The sequence below is a fragment of the Phodopus roborovskii genome, unplaced genomic scaffold (assembly GCF_943737965.1).
Source record: "Phodopus roborovskii unplaced genomic scaffold, PHOROB, whole genome shotgun sequence".
Taxonomy (NCBI): domain Eukaryota; kingdom Metazoa; phylum Chordata; class Mammalia; order Rodentia; family Cricetidae; genus Phodopus; species Phodopus roborovskii.
In genome coordinates, this window is record NW_026125572.1 from 1,540,060 (window position 1) to 1,558,530 (window position 18,471).

The following is an 18,471-nucleotide window of genomic DNA, read 5'->3' on the forward strand; positions in this document are numbered from 1 at the left end:
CTATGATACATATTAAGTTTGAAAACAATTTCTATTAGGAATGATATATAAAACTGCAGCCCATATCCATGTGTGCTAATACATAGCTCATTTCTTTTGTTTGTGTACCTTTCAGATTTCAGCTAAAGAAGCCATGCTTTAATTAGTAAATGCAGTGCTCAATAGCACTGCCAGGCTGTGGTTAGTTTTGTTAAGATGTTTAAATGTCCCTATCCTCATTCCAGAAATTTTGTATCGATTGTTATTGCCAATCAGACATCAAATCCCAAATCCATGACTATCTAGCTCTTAAGAAAACATAATTCCTTGTTGGAGCAGGATCATATAATTATAGAAATATGAGGTGAAAATGACCTATAGCATCAAGTATGTTATACAATTGCCATACTAGATCATTCCTCAAAATAGCCATTACTAATGACAACAATTGGGACATCTATATATACATATACATACTTAAGATACATGCATATATGCATATGTGTGTGTATGTGTAACTATAGATGAGTAATTTTTCCATTTAAAAACAAGAAAGAATTCTTCAATGAGAATAAGAATTACTTTAAGTACATCATTTCAGGCTCATGTTGAGAATCAGCTCACAGCCTTATTACAATTCTTACAGCATCATATTTGATAATGCCATCTTGACTAATTTAAAGCATTCTAAGTCAACAGAGCTTCTTCCATTATTCCTCCTTTGATACTATGCCATCATTTATGAATGATCATGAGCAGGGAGATGCCATTTCCATAATAAATTGGCTGAAAATCTTCAAGTCTTAAGTGGGGAAGATTTGCTGGCACAGAGAAACAGATTCTGATTTTGTAGACAATGGGTAGAGAAGAATTCTGTCAAGAAAGAGAAAGGATCTGTGTTCCATAACAGCTATGGAATGTGATGATGATATCAGGAAAGAGAAGGGGTCTGTTCCCCAGAACTATGGAATGTGCTAATACTCAAGCATTCTAAATGTGAAATGAAGTAATATGTATTCAGTTTCTCACATGTTGCTTAGCACACACTCAAGTATTTCTTTTTATCCAGGCAGTAATATTGCAAATATCTGATCCAATTAATGACAGCAAGCAATTTTATAATATTATTTTTGTACCCTGTCTTTGTCCACCTTTCCTTACTTATTGGGAAAACATGTGCTTATTTATTGAAAAAAATCTTTAAACTCATATATTTTGATAGATAATGGAGTGCCTTGATCTTGATGTATGAAAGGAGTTTATTGTTTGCATGAAAAGAGTGAGCTAGAAGAACTTTATCTTATTTACATTTGAAACAAGGTTGTTTTACATGTTAATCTTAGTTCTCTCACACCCTAATCATCCCCTGTTCCCCCAACAAACCCCATCCTATCCCCTTTCTGCTCTCCAGAAAGGGTGAGGCCTACCAAGGGGAGTCTTCAAAGTCTGTCATATCATTTGGGTCAGTTCCTAGGTCCTCCCTCATGTGTCTAGGATAAGAAAGTATATTCTTGATGGGGATCATGTGTGAGACTGCTGACACTAACATCTCATCAGGGGCAAACATTTCATTCACATTTTCATTTTGGGGATGTGACACTAACTAATAAATACAGATAATAAAAAAATGATATGTTAAATAAATTGATTTAACAATTTCTCTTTTTTATAAATTGAATTATTAACATCTCAATACATAGAATTTCATAAACACACAAGAAGCATAATAGAAGAATGACTATAACAATATTTAATGTTACTTGTTTGGGAAATATAGTTTTTAAGCTAAGTTTAGCTACTAGACACATAAAATATTTAATATGTTTGCTGAAATTTTTTCTGCTAATGTCAAAGATTAAAGCTGACAGCACTATTCTGATGTACCAATTGAATAATGTGTTAACTCCAAAAGGTCATAAATGTCATTATCATATTCTCTGGCATTACTTAATAGATACTTGTATTCTTTTATTTTTGTTTTTATTTTTGAGATAGTTTATACATCTATGTTATAGTCAAGCTGAACTTACGGATATCCTATCTCTGACTCCAGGGAACTGGTGTTTCAAGAATGTGTCACAGTTCATTTTCTAAGCCCTCATATTACTTACTTTTCTTATTTATTTATTTATTTATTTTTACATAGAAAGGAAGTTTTATTGGTGAAGGTAATTGTTGTTCTTTTGTTGCAGTTTTTGCCTATGAAACGCCTATGTGGAGTGGAGTTTATTGGGAGAGTGGAGAGAAAAACGAGTAGCTAGTGGCCAATCGAAAGCAGGAGAGAGAGAGAGAGAGAGAGAGAGAGAGAGAGAGAGAGCAGAAGAGGGAGAAAAAAGACCAAGAGAGTAAGAGGGGAAGAGAGAACAACAGAGAGGGAGCACTTGGCATGCTTGCTTTAAAAGGAAAACTTGTCCATGATTATTGAGTCCCCTGCCCAACCAGGTGCCTCATGAGGAGACAGGTAACACGTGACATAGCCATGGCATGGGCATGAGCATCCAACACATCATAAAGGAGCGGGGTCAGAGTCAGGAGACTACTGGTCTTCAACAGTAAGGGAGTAAGGAAAGGGAAGAGAAAAGACAAAAAGAGACAGAGACAATGTACTGCTTGCCATAAGCAGAGGTGGCACACTTTGCCAGGGCCCCCCAAGAGGCAGGGCAGGTTTGCTTGGATTACAACATTGGGGCACTTTCTTTCCTTCCTTCCTTCCTGCCTGCCTGCCTTCCTTCCTTCTTTCTTTCTTTCTTTCTTTCTTTCTTTCTTTCTTTCTTTTTTTCCTTCCTTCCTTCCTTCTTTTCTTTCCTTCCTTCTTTCTTTCTTTCTCTCTCTTTCTTCCCTTCTTTCTTTCTCCTTTTCCTTTTTATTTATTTATTTTCCTCATTATACATATCTGATACCAGTTCCTTCCCTCCTTCCATGCCTCCCTCTCTCCCTCCCTCCCTCCTTTGCACCACTACCACTCCCCCATTTCATCTCCTTCCAGAAGGGGTCAACAAAATTTGTCAAGTCATTTGGAGTAGGGAATAGGCCCTTCACCTGGCCTCTAGGTTAAGGGAGTATCCCTCCATGATGAATGTGCTCCCAAAGTCCTTTTGTGCACCAGGGATACATCCTGGTTCCACTGGCAGAGGTTCCTTAGACTGCCCAAGCCTTCTAACTGAGATCCATGTTCAGGGGGTCTGAGTCGGTCCAATGCTGGATTCCCAGCTGTCAGACTGAGGGCCCATTAGCTCCCCTTTGTTTAGGTCAGCTGTGTCTGTGGGTTTCTGTAGACTGTTCTTGCCCTCCCTCTTTGTACCAGGAGTTCAGTTCGGCTCAGTATTTGGCTGCAGATGTCTGCTTCTGTTTCTATCAGTTACTAGATGAGGGCTCGATGATGGTGGATAAGTTAGTCATCAATCTCATTATCAGGAAAGGGAATTATCATGGAAGAGTCAGTTTTCTTTTCAAACCTATAATGGATCTCTCTTTTATGGTATCTCTCTCTCCTTGTTTTTTTCTCTCATCAGTTTCTCCCCTGACTCAACCTTCCTAGTCCCACATACTTTCGTCACTCCCCCCTTTCTTTCTTCTAGCTCCCTTTCCACTCACTGCCCCTGCACTCACAATATGCCCAGAAGCTCTTGTTCCTTTCCCCTTCTTTGATGGACTTTGTACAAATCTCTTAGATTTCTCCTTGCATCCTATTTTCTCTGGCTGTATGAATTGTAGGCTGGTGATCCTTTGCTCTATGTCTAAAATCCTTATATGAGTGAGTACATACCATGTACCTCTTTTTGCAACTGGGTTACCACACTCAGGATGGTTTCTCCAAGTTCCATCCATTTGCCGAGGAATTTCAAGATTCTATTGGTTTTTTGTTTTGTTTTGTTTTCTGCAGCGTAGTATTCTATTGTGTAAATGTGTCACATCTTTATCTATTCTTTTGTTGAGGGCCATCTAGGTTGCTTCCATGTCCTTGCTATTACAAATAGTGCTGCTATGAACATAGTTGAACAGATGTCTCTGTGGATCATTTGGGTATATGCCTAAGAGTGGAATTGCCTGGTCCAGAGGACCCACAATATTGAGCTCCAAAATTTCTATACAAGTTTGCACTCCCACGAGCAGTGGAGGAGTGATTCCCTTTCTCCATATTCTCTCTAGCATAAGTGGTCATTGGTGTTTCTAATTTTAGCCATTCTGGCAAGAGTAAGATGGTAACTCAAAGTTGTTTTGAATTGCATTTCTCTAATAGATACACTTTCTTAAGTGTATTTAGTCTTTTTGATTTCTTTTATTGAGAATTCTCTCTTCAGTTCTGGTCCCCATTTTTTAATAGGGTTATTTAGTGTTTTGGTGACTAGTTTCTTGACTTCTTTGTATATTTTGAGATCAAACCTAGGTCAGATGTAGGGTTGGTAATGATTTTTTCCCAGTCAGTGGATTGGTGGTTAGTCTTGTCAACTGTGACCTTTATGTTTCAGAACTTTTTCCATTTGAGGAGTTCCCATTTATTAATTTTCAATATCAGATCTGTGCTACTTGAGTTATGTTCAAGAAGCACTCTCCTGTAACAATTTGTTCAAGGGTACCTCCCACTTTCTTTTCTAAGTGGTTCATTGTTTCTGGATTTATGTTGAGGTCTTTGATCCATTTGGACTTGAGTTTTGTGCATGGTGATAGACATGGGTCTATCTGCAGTCTTTGCACACCATCATCTAGTTGTGCCAGCACCATTTGTTGAAGATGCTTTCCTCCTTCCATTTTAGACATTTAACTGTTTTGTCAAATATTAGGTGTTGGTAGGTGTGTAGGTTAATATCAGGAATTTTACTTGATTCCATTTGTCTACCTGTCTATTTTTGTGCTAATACCAAGCTGTTTTCAGCAGTATAGCTGTATAGTAGAGCTTGAAGTCAAAGATGGTGATGCCTCCTGACTTTCCTTTATTGTGCTGGGATTTATATGATTATCCTCAGTCTTTGTTTTTCCATATAAATTTGATCATTATCCTTTCAAGGTTAGTGAAATATTGTGCTGGGATTTTAATAGGGATTGCACTGAATCTGCAGATTGCTTTTGGCAAGATTGCCATTTTTACTATGTTTATCCTACCTATCCAAGAGCATGAGATCTTTTCATTTTCTGGTATCTTCTTTAATTTCTTTCCTTAAAGACACAAAGTTCTTGCTATATAGGTCTTTTAATTTTTGGATAAGTATTACCCCAAGTTACTTTATGTTGCTTGTGGCTATGGAAAAGTGTGATGTTTCTATGATTTCTTTCTCTGTCTTTTTGTTGTCTGAAAAAAGTAGGGCTACTGTTTTTTTTTTTTTTGTTTTTGTTTTTGTTTTTTGAGTTTATCTTGTATCCTGCTAGTTTGCTGAAGGTGTTTATCAGCTGTAGGAGTTCCCTGGTAGAGGTTTTGGGTCACATATGTAGACTATTATATCATCTTCAATTAGCAACAGTTTGACTTCTTCCTTTCAAATTTGTATCTACTTGACTTCCTTTTGTTGTCTTATTGCTTTAGCTAGTACTTCAAGTACAATATTGGGTAGGGCAGCCTTGTCTTATTCCTAATTTTAGAAGAATTGCCTTGAGCTTTTTTCCATTCAGTTTGATGTTGGCTGTTAGTTTACTGTATATTGCTGTTATTATGTTTAGGTATGTAATCCCTGTTATCCCTGATCTCTCAAAAATCTTTATCTTGAAAGGGTGTTGAATTTTGTCAAAGGCTTTCTCAGCATCTAGTGAGATGATCTTGTGGTTTTTCCTTTTCATTTTGTTTATGTGGTGGATCACATTGATAGATTTTCATATGTTGAACCATCCCTTCAACCCAGGGATGATGCCTACTTGGTCTTGGTTGATGATTTCTATGATGTGTTCTTGAATTCGATTTGCCAGTATTTTATTGAGTATTTTTGCATCGAAGTTCATCAGGGATATTGGTCTGTAGTTTTCTTTCTTAGTTGTGTCTTTGTGTGGCTTCGGTACCAAGGCAATCGTGGCCTTGTAAAAAGAGTTTGGCAATGAATCTTTTTCTATTTTGAGGAACAATTTGACAATTTGAGGATTATTGGTATTAGTTCTTCTTTGAGTTTCTGGTTTCTGGTAGAATTCTGCACTGAAGTCATCTGGTCATCTGGGCTTTTTTTTTTTTTTTTTTTTTTTTTTTTTGGAGAGAGTTTGGTGACTGCTTCTATTTCATTATGATTTGTGGGTATATTTATGTTGCTTATCTGTTCTTGATTTAATTTTGGTAAGAGTTAGCTATCCAGAAATTTGTTCATTTCCTTTGAATTTTCAAATTTTGTGGAGAATAGCTTTTCAAAGTATGACCTGAAAATTGTCTGGTATTACTCAGTGACTGTTGTGTGGCGACCTTTTCCTTTCTGATTTTGTTACTTTCCATGTTCTCCCTCTGCTTTTTTATTAGTTTGGATATAAAGGTTTGCTTATCTTGTTGATTTTCTCAAAAAACCAAACTGTTTGTTGCATTGATTTTTTTTTTTTTGTATTGCTTTCCTGATTTCTACTTTATTGAATTCAGCCGTCAAGTTGATTATTTTATGGCATCTACTCCTCCGAGATGAGTTTGCTTCTTATTGTTCTAAGGCTTTCAGTTGTGCTGTAAATTCTCTAATGTGACTGTCATCCATTTTGTTCATATGGATACTTAGTGCAATGAGTTTCCCATGTAGCACTGCTTTTAAGGTGTCTCATAAGTTTGGGTATGTTGTGTCCTCATTCTTGTTGATTTCTAGGAAGTCTTTAATTTCTTTATTTATTCTTTGACCCAGGTAACTGCCATTGTGCATTTTTCAGTTTCCATGAGTTTGCAGGGTTTCTGCGTTTTGTGTTGTTGTTGAATTCCAACTTTAAAGCTTGGTTGTCTGATGTGATACAGGGGACTATTCCAATTTGTTTGTATTTATTGAAGTTTGTTATGTTGCATAGTATGTGGTTTATTTTAGAGAAGGTTCCATGTGGAGCTGAGAAGAAGGTATATTCTTTTGTGTTTGGATGGAATTTATACATATCTGTTAAACCCAATTGAGACATAATTTCTGTTTGTTCTTTTGTTTCTTTTTTAAATTTCAGTCTGGTGGTACCGTCTCGTGGTGAGAGTCTTTGTGAGCATTGTTAACTTCCTTCAGTTGGAGTTTTCCTTCCAGAACTTTCTGTAGGGCTGGATTTGTAGATATGTATTGTGGCAATCTGGCTTTGTCATTAAATATCTTGTTTTCTTCATCTATAGTGATTGAGAGTTTAGCTGGGTATAGTAGCCTGGTCTAGCATCCATGGACTCTTAGTACCTGTTGAATATCTATGCAGAACCTTCAAGCCTTGAGAGTTTCCACAGATAAGTCACATATAATTTTGATAGGTCTAACTTTATATGTTACCTTGACCTTTTCCTTCACTGCTCCTAATTTTCTTTCTTTTTTCTGTATATCAGGTATTTTGATTATTATGTGGCTAGGGTTCTTTGTTCTTTTGTCCATTCTACTTGGTGTTCAGTATGCTTCTTGTACTTTCATGGGCATGTCCTTCTTCAGATTGGGAAAGATTTCTTCAATGATTTTGTTGAATATGTTTGCTGCACCTTTGACGTGGGCTTCTTCACCTTCTTTTATGGCTATTACTCTTAAGTTTGGCCTTTTCACGGTGCTGCGCATTTCCTGGATGTTTTTTGTTAAGGGTTTGTTGGATTTAATATTTTCTGTGGTCGATGAATATATTTCCTCTAGTTTATTCTGCACCTGAGAATCTCTCCTCTATCTCTTGTGTTGTGTTGGTTGTGCCTGCATCTGTAGTTCCTGATAGTTTTCTCAGTTTTCCTACTTGCAGCCTTTACCTCATTTTGTGTTTTCTTTACTCTCTCTATTTCAGTTTTCAAGTCTTGAACTGTTTGAATTGTCAAAGATCAGGCAGGCAGTTATTCAGGTTGATCCCATTTGGATAGGCCGGTCTCCGGCAGAAGCCCAGCCATATGGGATCAAAGATCAATCAGGCAGGTACTAAGGGTGGCACCACAGGGATATGCAGGTCTCCACCTGAGGCCCAGCAATGGAGTCAAAGATCATGTAAGCTGAAACTCCTATACACTCGTATTTTATTACTTAAGAATACATGACCTATATCAAGGTGGTCACAATTTATTCTTTGATGAGTTGGTCTGATTTGGGTCGTTAGTTATTTTCTCTGGTTTCATCACAAGATAGTGCCAGTGTTTCTCTGTGACCACATAATAGGAATTAATAGATAGTCATCAGCCTGTCTTTGAACTGAGGTTACATAATAGCCTACTACTTTTCACAAGCCCCCACATTCCCTTCTTCATGTTAAAATTAAGAAAATGCTCAATATCCTTATCTATCAAAGAAATGCAAATCAAAACAACTCTGAGATATCATCTTACTTCTGTCAGATTGGCTAAAATTAAACAGCTTATGCTGGAGAGAGTGTGGAGAAAGGGGAGCACTCCTCCACTGCGGGGGGAGTGCAAACTCGTACAGCCATTTTGAAGATCAGTATGGCAGTTCCTCAGTCTACGATAGGACCCAGAAATCCCACTCTTAGGCATATACCCAAATGATCCACATCCATGCAACAAAGACATCTATTCAACTACATTCATAGCAGCATTATTTGTAATAGAAGTACATGGAAGCAACCTACATGCCCCTCAACTGAAGAATGGATAAAGAAGATGTGGCATATTTACACAATGGGATACTACACAGCAGGGAAAAAATGGAATCTTGAAATTAGCAGGCAAGTTAGTGGAACTTAAAGAAACCATCCTGAGTGAGGTAACCCAGTCACAAAAAGAGGAACATGGTCCGTACTCAAGTATGGATTTTAGGCATAGAACAAATATGGATTTTAGACATAGAACAAAAGATTACCAGCCTATAGTTCACACTGCTAGAGAAACTATGATACAGAGTAGCATAACAGATTCTTACAAGGTACCTAAAGAAGGGGAAAGGCGATAGAGCTCCTGAACATATTGGGAGTGGGGGGCAGCAAGTAGAGAGAAAGTTAGGAGAAAGAGAAGGGGAGGAGAGGAGAACATGTGGAATCAGGAAGATTGAGTCAAAGGACAAAAAGACTGGAGCAGGAAAAAAAAAAAGAGCTACCATAGTAGAGGGAGCCATTATAGGTTTGAAGAGAAAACCGACTCTAGAGAAATGTCCAGAGACCTACAAGTATGACACCAATTAACAATCTGAGCAACAGTAGAAAGGCTACTTTATATGCCCTTCCCTGAAATTGAGATTGATAGCTAATTTCTATGCCATCCTAGAGCTCTCATCTAGTAGCTGATGGAAACAGAAGCAGGCACCCACAGCTAAATACTGAGCTGAACTCCTGGAACCCAATTGCAAAGAGGGAGGAGTGATATGAAAGTGGGTCAATACCAGGCTACAGAAACCCACTTAGACAGCTGACCTGAACAAGGAGGAGGTCTTGGACCCCCAGACTGATAGCTGGGAAACCAGAATTGGACTGCCTCAGACCCTGTGAACATTGGTCTCAGTTAGAAGACCTGGGAAGACTAAGGGCCCACTGACATTAGAACCAGCATGTATCCCTGGTGCATACAAAAGGACTTTGGGAGCACATTTCCCATGGAGGAATACTCCCTTAGCCTTGGGGGGGGGGAGGAGGGGAGCTAGACCCTTCTCCAAATGATTTGACAGATTTTGATGATCTCTCTTGGAAGGCAAGTCATCACCCTCCCTGTGCAGTGCTGGGGATTATGGGTGGGGGGACGGGGATGGGGTGGCAGGGAGGTTGGGGGACATTGGAGGGATGTAAGGAGGAGGAACTGGGATAGATACATAAAATAATAATAATAATAAAAGAGAAGTCACTGCTTCTTGACTCCCCACAATGACAGAGTATAACCTGGTATTGTGAGACAGATAAACACTTTATCCAATATGTTGTTGTTTCTGAGGTATTTTATCAGAGCAAATAAGTAATTTTACCAAAGCAAAACTTTAAATATTAATATAGAAAACATAACAAGAATCTAATTCTATATTTCAGAAAGTTATCTGATTAAAGATTCACAGCACTTCCTTCAGGGGCCATGAGAACACAAACCATACTGTTTTTGTCCATTTTATTGCATATTGAGAAAGCTTTGTCAGCTACACTTACAAACAGAAATCTAGAACAATGTCTACAAACAGGAGAGTTCATTATCAAGCATCCCTGAATCAATGAATAAGTTCATTGTTTATGATAACTGGTATTTTAATTATACAGTTGTTCAGTCCCAAAAGAATCTAAACCACCCTGGTTCTGACATACAGTGAAGTATGTATAGATTTTCACTATTATTAATTTGACTTTTTGTTCAGTTCATTATATTGGCATCTTCAGTTAAGCTGTGGCTGACATGCCTGGAGGTCAAGGATTCGCTTGTTATTACATATTCCTACTTTCAACCTTCTTATCTATGAGTATTGTTTTTAGCTTACTATGTTAGTATGGTCATTAGTTAGTACAATAATAAACTGTTTTCTGATGGAGCGCCTTTTACTATATTCCATTTAGGAGTGTGTTTTTCTAGCAACTTTGCTTAATTCTGGAAACTTCATTTAATTAAAACATTTAAGAGATTTTTAAAAATGGATTAGACTAATTTACTCCCAAACCATGTGTGTGTGTGTGTGTGTGTTTACTAGTGATTTCTTCCAAAATAAAATGATAAAATGAAAATGAAACAAACAACAGGCTGAGATCATCTGCTCTCAGATGATCTCAAGTTCCATTGACTTAATTGGATAATTGTTGAAATATTTTAAATGTCAAAACCACAGCAACCAAATCATTTTAAAATTCAGAAAATCCCAGACTACACAATTTTTACAAAAGTTCAGAGAGGTTACCCTGAAGGGGAACACTGAAATGTTTAATATATTCTTAGTTCCTGGAACAAAGCTACTTCCTACAGTATGACAAAATACATATACATGTCTATTTTCCTAGCCTGGTGTCTACATCACTCTCAGTGACAGAGCCTCATTCTCCCAATTCTGTCAGTCTTCAAATTCTTTCAAAGGAGACACATTACTTTTGCTTCTTTGAGATTTCAAATTCTAAATATTGCATATTTTTTGGCAATTTCTAATCTCCTAAACATATCCCATACCAGGTTAAATGATTCTTCCTAATGTTATTGACTGCTCAAAAATTCTAAATAATTAAGTTTATTCTACTCATATTTTACCACTTGCCACTTCATTCTATTTTACCTTTAATACATTTTTCATTAACCTCCATGACAATTTTGGAATGAATTTCTAGTATTACACAGAAAGCTCAGGAAGAAAAATGAGGTATCTTGTCTTTCATTCAGTCATCCATTTGTTCTTTTGGTCATGAAACATTCATTTAGTGCCAATTATGAAGAAAGTCAGAAGACATACCCCATGTACTCAGATAGGAACTGAATACATTAAATGACAAAATGGCAGAGCATTTAAGGTCCTCAAAGGAAGCAGCTCCATGCAAAAGATACATCAGCATCACCTATGAGACTTTAAGAACTGCAGTCATTGATGCAATATCTTAGGTACCCATAAATATTAAATATTTTGAAAACTATGAATTTATTATGCATCTTAAATGAAGAATAGTTTTTAATCAGTGGATTGAGTACAACCTGTTTATTAATTTAATTATTTTTGTTTCATATATTATAGATCACATGGTTCAAGAAATGACATTTTAACATCATAAAGACATACACTTTTTAATATATATACACACACATACACAGTCTTTCTTCAGATTTAGTAAATAAAAGCATCAATTTCCTAAGGAAGCACATGCTTGTTATGGATGTCTCTGAACATTACAGACTCTGTTTGCTTTGAAACACAATCATTCACTTTCTACCAAGCCGAACCTTTTCTTTCTGAGCAGAATTACAACTTCTGCTGGCAAAGATAGTTTACACACACACACACACACACACACACACACACACACCACAAAGGCATCAATAATTTTCCTTCATCCTTTCCGATTAAAATGTAACTACTGGCATATGCAGGCAGAATACAGGTGACTTTTCTTTAGATTTATGATTATTTCATAGCAATCACTTTATGTATGCCAAAATTTTCTTTTTCTCATGATCTTATCTTGCAAAGATAATGTAATAAACCTACTTTCCCCATGGGCAACTATTGCCATCTATATAAAATGATAGAGGAATAAAGTGGATTAATCTTCCCTAGGCATGTGTTTTTCTTTTCTGCTTTGTGTTATCATGCCTTACCTATTCACATATCATTCTTTATTTACAAATATAACCCAAACTATATTTTTCAAAGCATATACCTCTCAAATATTTTCTATCTATTAAAATGCTGATATTGTCTTTTAATACTTGAGAATATTTCTAGAATTATAAATCAAGCTTAAATTAGTGCTTAAAGGTCTTCACTAGAAAACTATGTTGGAGTAAGGAATGTCCCTTAACTCTAGAGAAGATTCCTGTGGTCTAGTTTCTCTGAACTCCCACAAATCTTATGTACATGGGAATTTTGTGTATGTATTGCTTGTTCAGCATTCATGGGTAATGGATGGAAATAAGACTTGGGAAACACCATATTTCCCATGCAAACATGATCTTGCTTTCAACATACAAAGGAGATAACAACATAAATACCTCAAAAGCTCTGGGAAAGCTTTCATATACAATCATGATCTGCTTAGTGACAGTGATGTGTTCTGAGAAATCATCTTTTGGTATTGTCATTGAACAACCATGACAGAGGGTTCTTGCATGATACAAGTTGTTCAGTTCATGGTGCCTGTGAATAGTAGATGTCTGAGGCCACCCCTAGCATGACACAGCATTGTGGCTCACAGTCAGCTACTTTTTATTGTGTTGGAACACTATTTTTATATATTTACATATATAGTAAACATATAGGGTGGTTCCAACAAGCATTCCAGGTTCCTGAGTAATGACTTTTCATGTTGTAACATCACTCTGTAGATGCTTCTCAACTCTTTTATCAAGTACTACAATCAGTCATATGTGAGGGTCATCATTAGCATCAGTGGTTAACTGACACACATACAAAGTGAGAACTTCAAATGAGAAATTACCTGTGAGGATGTCTACATGACATTTTCTAAATTGCTGAGTAAAGTAGACAGACTCAGACTACTTATGGTCATGCCATACCTGGGCAGTTGCTACTGGGCTATATAAGGAAACTAGCTGAGAAAGTTAATAATGGACATACTTCCATGGTCTCTGTTTCAATTTCTGTCTCCAAGTCCCTGACTTGGCTTCTTTCAATAATTATTGAGCTGTAAGTCAAATAAACACATTCTTCTTGCTTTTGGTTACAATATTTTTGCTAAGAACCCAAACTAAGAAACTGAGTTCCTTCATTGAAGATGAATTTATATAGAAACCAACTATGTCAACTTTCTAGTTCATTTTTACATCATTTCATTATGCCATGGAAAGTATCAGGCAAAGAAAGGAAACAAATGGAGCTTTTATATTTCTACATCTAAGTTATGCCTCACTTCATTCTTCTTTCCTTTGTTGGGAGAGATTAATTTGATGGATCATTAGGTTATGGAAATTATCAACTTTCTTGATTTTTCATTATACGCCTACATATATTTAATCAGCCACATGTTTCCCTCTGGAGTCTAACTGTTAGGAACACATATGACCTCATTCTCTCCCTCTCCCTTGTCCCCTCTATTGTGAAATTTAAGATATCATTTTTTCCTCTGTTATGTCATGATAAATCATTATGGAAGTACATGAAATTACCAAATCTGGATTTAGAAAAGTTCTTCCTACTTATCGGGAAAATATTTAAAGTTTACATATTAGAATGCACCCAAATAGCACACTAAATGCCTTGTCAATATTTTCTTAAGACTCCCTCCCACACATGAGGCAAAAGAGTGGGTGTTGCCACTGTGCCATGTCACTTTGATCTACTGTTCAACATATTCTGGGCAGCAACTATCTTTGGCCTCAGGTTGTTCTCTAATGACATATTTTATGGCTCCTAATTTTATTTAATGTTCTATAACTCACCTCTTCTGATGTGCCCTGATGTGGCATAATAGTAACAACAAAGGTGACACAGAATAGTCTTTAAGTTGTAATAAAAAAGAAAAATACAAAAAAATTACAATTACTAACGAAAGCAATTCCCAGGGTCATTTCTCACAATGTAGGCTTCACAAGTAATTGTCCTGTGAAAGTTTCCCTGCTGTTGTAGTGGCTAGGATTTGTGTTCTCTCATACTTGCCCTGTGAGGTATAAATATATCAAATGAAGTGTTCAGGGTAGTTGTTAGGCCTCAAAATATTTGTTCTGTGCTGTATTTATATTCAACATAATCAAAACTACCTCAGATCTACTCATATGGCTACATACTTTTTCTAAGCACAAAGAATTTCAGATTACACAGACAAGATTTCGAGAATTACATTCTCAAGTAATTACAACATATTTGTAAATAATTATTGACATGAATATCCTCTGAGACAACGACTTAACATTTAACTCCATATTGGGAGAGTAGAGAAGAGAGTGGATCCTTCATTTCACTAAAAGAAACAATCCCACTAAATTGCTTTCTTTCTTCCAGAAGACTTGCACTTCAGAGGACAATAGGAAACATTTTTTTTTCTTATGTTAGTGCAGTTTTTTCTAAATATCATTCATGGGTGGCATTTCTAAATTTTATTTTAAGTTGTTTTACAGTTTCACACATTTATATATTGAAGTTTAGTAATTTCTATCCTTTATGTTTCCTTTTCTCATACCTCTTCTCCTCTTTTATTCATTCCTCTTTGTAAATCCCTTACTACTGTTATGTATTGAGTGTATGACTTTTTAACCCTCGGAGCATAATTACAGTTTTGTGTCTAAGCATGCATTTTAATTTCAATCTTAAAATTACCTCACAAAGGATGAGTGCCACGGAGGTTAAAGAAGCAAATGTTTAGAAGGGGGAGGGCAAAATGGGAAAAGATCCCTCACTTTCATCTTATTTGGTCAGTCTGTATTCATTCCCATGGCACCCAGCTTGAGCTTTGGGACCCTTGACAATCGTTGGCAACAGAGGCAAATTGGGCTCCACCTATAATCCTCACCTACTGCCTGTTCTGCAAATCATTTCCAAGTAATTGCTGGAATCTCACATAACTCTTTTATGAAGTATTATCAAATATACTTTTGTTGATCTCAGGACAGATAGAAACTACTTTGTCTCTCACCATAATATTATTAAAACCTTTAAGTTGTATTATACTTACCTATTTTTTTTTGTAGACTATTTTGCCTTCATCTTACAAAAATTCCTGGCTTTTTTAATGCAGACCTCATTCTCATCCCTCTTAAGGACAGAGGAGGCCAAGGACACATTTTTCTAGAATTAAAAGCAAGAGAAGATCTTGTGTTTGTCCTGAGATCTGAAAGAGAAAAACTGGTTCCACCATTTTGAGTCAAATTTCAAGCAAGTTTTATTAAATACTAACCTGGACAGGACCCCTGTCCTGTCTAGCTGAGTGGTCCTGAGATGCATATTGTGGGGGTCTCTATGGACAGATCTATATGGCCACTATATGTATTTTCCCATGAGACATGGTTATTTGCTAAAAACTATATGTCTCAGCATTCTAGAAAATGACCTGGTCTTTGGGTGGGTAGGGCTTACTTGTCAGTATTGGGTATTGCATCTGGAAGATGGCTCTATGAGTGAAGAGATTACTACAAAAGCATGAGGACCAGATTTTACAGCTGTAGGAACCACGTAAAAAGTAACAAAAACAGAAACAAAAGAAAACAACAAAATAGCATGGCAGTTTAGTAGGGGACTGATACAGAAGGGTCCCAGAGTCTAGCCTAATTATCCAGCCATGCTAATGGAAACCATGAACCCCAAGTTCAGTTACAGAGCCAAAGTGTCAAGAGCCAAAAGAAATGACTATGAATTTTGCTAAAGTTGTGGAGAAAAAGGCACAAAACGAAGGTGTTCTTTAATGTTGGTGGGAGCACAAACAAGTGGGGCCACTTTGCAACTCAGTATAAGATATCCACAAAAACCTTGTGAAATTAGGATATACCAGTAGCAAAAGGCTGCTGATAAAGAAAACTTCTAAATATGAAAACAATTCATTAATCACATAAAATATTGAATTTAAGCCTTTTAGGATATTAGTCCAACTGGGATTTTGACAGCATTAGATACTTGAGTGAATAAAAGCAACACCTCTCTTCTAATGTCATTACACATCCATCAAAGTCAAAGATGACCACTGAAACAATGACATCTAACTCATAACCTCATTTAATTTTTAGCCTCTATCCACACAATGCCATTTTAGGTAGGGCATTTCAGTTAGAGATTGTGTTATATCCCCTTTCTTTAATTTGCTCTACTCAGAAGGGGACAATCCAAGACTTTTAAAATTTGAAGGATGGCAATCATTTATCTTGCTGGCTATTCAAGTTTACTTCTGTGTAGTTTTTTCCTAAGGTAGATCCAATTACAGCTGAAACACTGGAATCTTTGTTTTCTTATAGAAAACGCTTCACAACTCTAGAAATATGTCTTTGATTACATTTTAATTTTGAGTGACATTAAGTTTAATTGTGCGACTGAGTAGTGTTAGTCAGACTTCTACCCAATGAGGATGTTCTTTTCTTCAAAACAGATGTCTGAAGCAGTTTTAACAGACAAGTGAGTATGAAAAGGATGGAATGCAAGAACTGAAGCCAGTTTGTAAAAGTAACACAATGTTGCAGCATACAGCGATTAAATTATATTTCCTTTCTATGAATGCAGAAAGCTTAATCAAAGAGTTCCAAGGAAACAGATTTTTGGGAAGGCAATTAATGCATTGTCCTCTATATCTCTGTACTTTCATGACTGCCATGTTTCTTGCCTTTAATTTGAAAGACACCATATCTCCCTAGCACTGAAGGTTCTGCTTTGACAGCATTTCTGAATTTCCTCTCTCCTTAGAAGTGATTGCAGCTGATGGCCAGAGCTTCTGATCCATGGTTTGCAGATATGGTCTGATGGATTCCTTTGAGGATCTGACTTAAATAATAGATCCAAGTTTTCACTGTTTAGAATCATGGTAGCAAGTGACTGGGTGACTTTTTCAGTTACTTAGATTAAATTCAAAAGGAGACTTTTTCATTTGATCCAGCTGTGTGAACTCAAGGCCTGGTGCTTCTATCAATTTATGTGTTTACTAACTGGAAGTAACATTGTCATTTGTCTCATGTAATTGTGGAGACTGAATGTTCCATAAATGCAAAACTCTAAGAAATGTGGTGCACAGTGAGGATGTAAACAATGTCGACTACCCTCCTTTTGAGAGCTGTAAAGTAGATTTTGATAAGTAAATGTGCCAGTGCTTTTGTACTATCATGATTGTTTTACAACACTCTATTAACTATCTAATTGCTTTAGTTGTATGTATATACATACATATATATGCAGTTACCATAGCAACTGGTCAACAATATTATCAGGAAGACTTAGTGATTAGGATGGTGCCAGGTTCTTTCCAGATAATATCTGCTGTAATCAGATCCTCCCTAATGTCAGACAGTAATATCTGTGGCATAGTATTCCCATAATAGCTATCTAAAAGTTACAAACAAACATTTCATTAAGAACATTACAAAAGAAAAATATTTTTTATGCTTTTGCAATAATTGTATATATAGGGTAAGCGAGAGAAATTCTTAAACCACACATGAGTGCTAAATTTTATTTATTGTCTCTTAATTTTCCCAAGGTATTGTGTTCTCTTTGAGGACTCATGCCTTTCCACATTATTGAGAGAGACTATCTTGAATTTCTCCTAATTTTAATAAGTATAGGCAACTTTGCACAATAGTAAGTCCCACAGTCTATGGAATGTGATAAAAATGAAGCGTATGTAACTTGTAATGTTTCTGGAATGGTCAGGGCCTTTAATGGAATGCACAAAAAACCCTCAATGCCCAGAGTATAAATGCACTTGCCATCTAGCACAGTCTCCTGAGTACCATGCCAGGAAGGAGAAAAACAACTTGGGAAATTTGTCCTCTGAAATCCACAGGAGCACGGTGAAATAGATATGTGTTTGTGTGTGTGTGTGTGTGTGTGTGTGTGTGTGTGTGTTTGTGTATGTGTGTGTGTGGTATGTATGTGGTGTGTGGGCTTGGTGTGTGGGTGTGTGCAGAATATAAACACATGCACATGCATACACGCATTCATGCACATACACATAATACCATACACACAAATGTATAAATTCACACACAACCAAATAAAATGTAAAAGACAAACACAATACTTGAAAGGCTATTGTTTTGAATGGCCTGTTTCAAATGATTGTTACATTAACGTAAATACAAAGTTCTTTTAAAACTGTACAAAATTGTGACTAGAGAATGGAAATTTATTTCTAGTCTCCAAT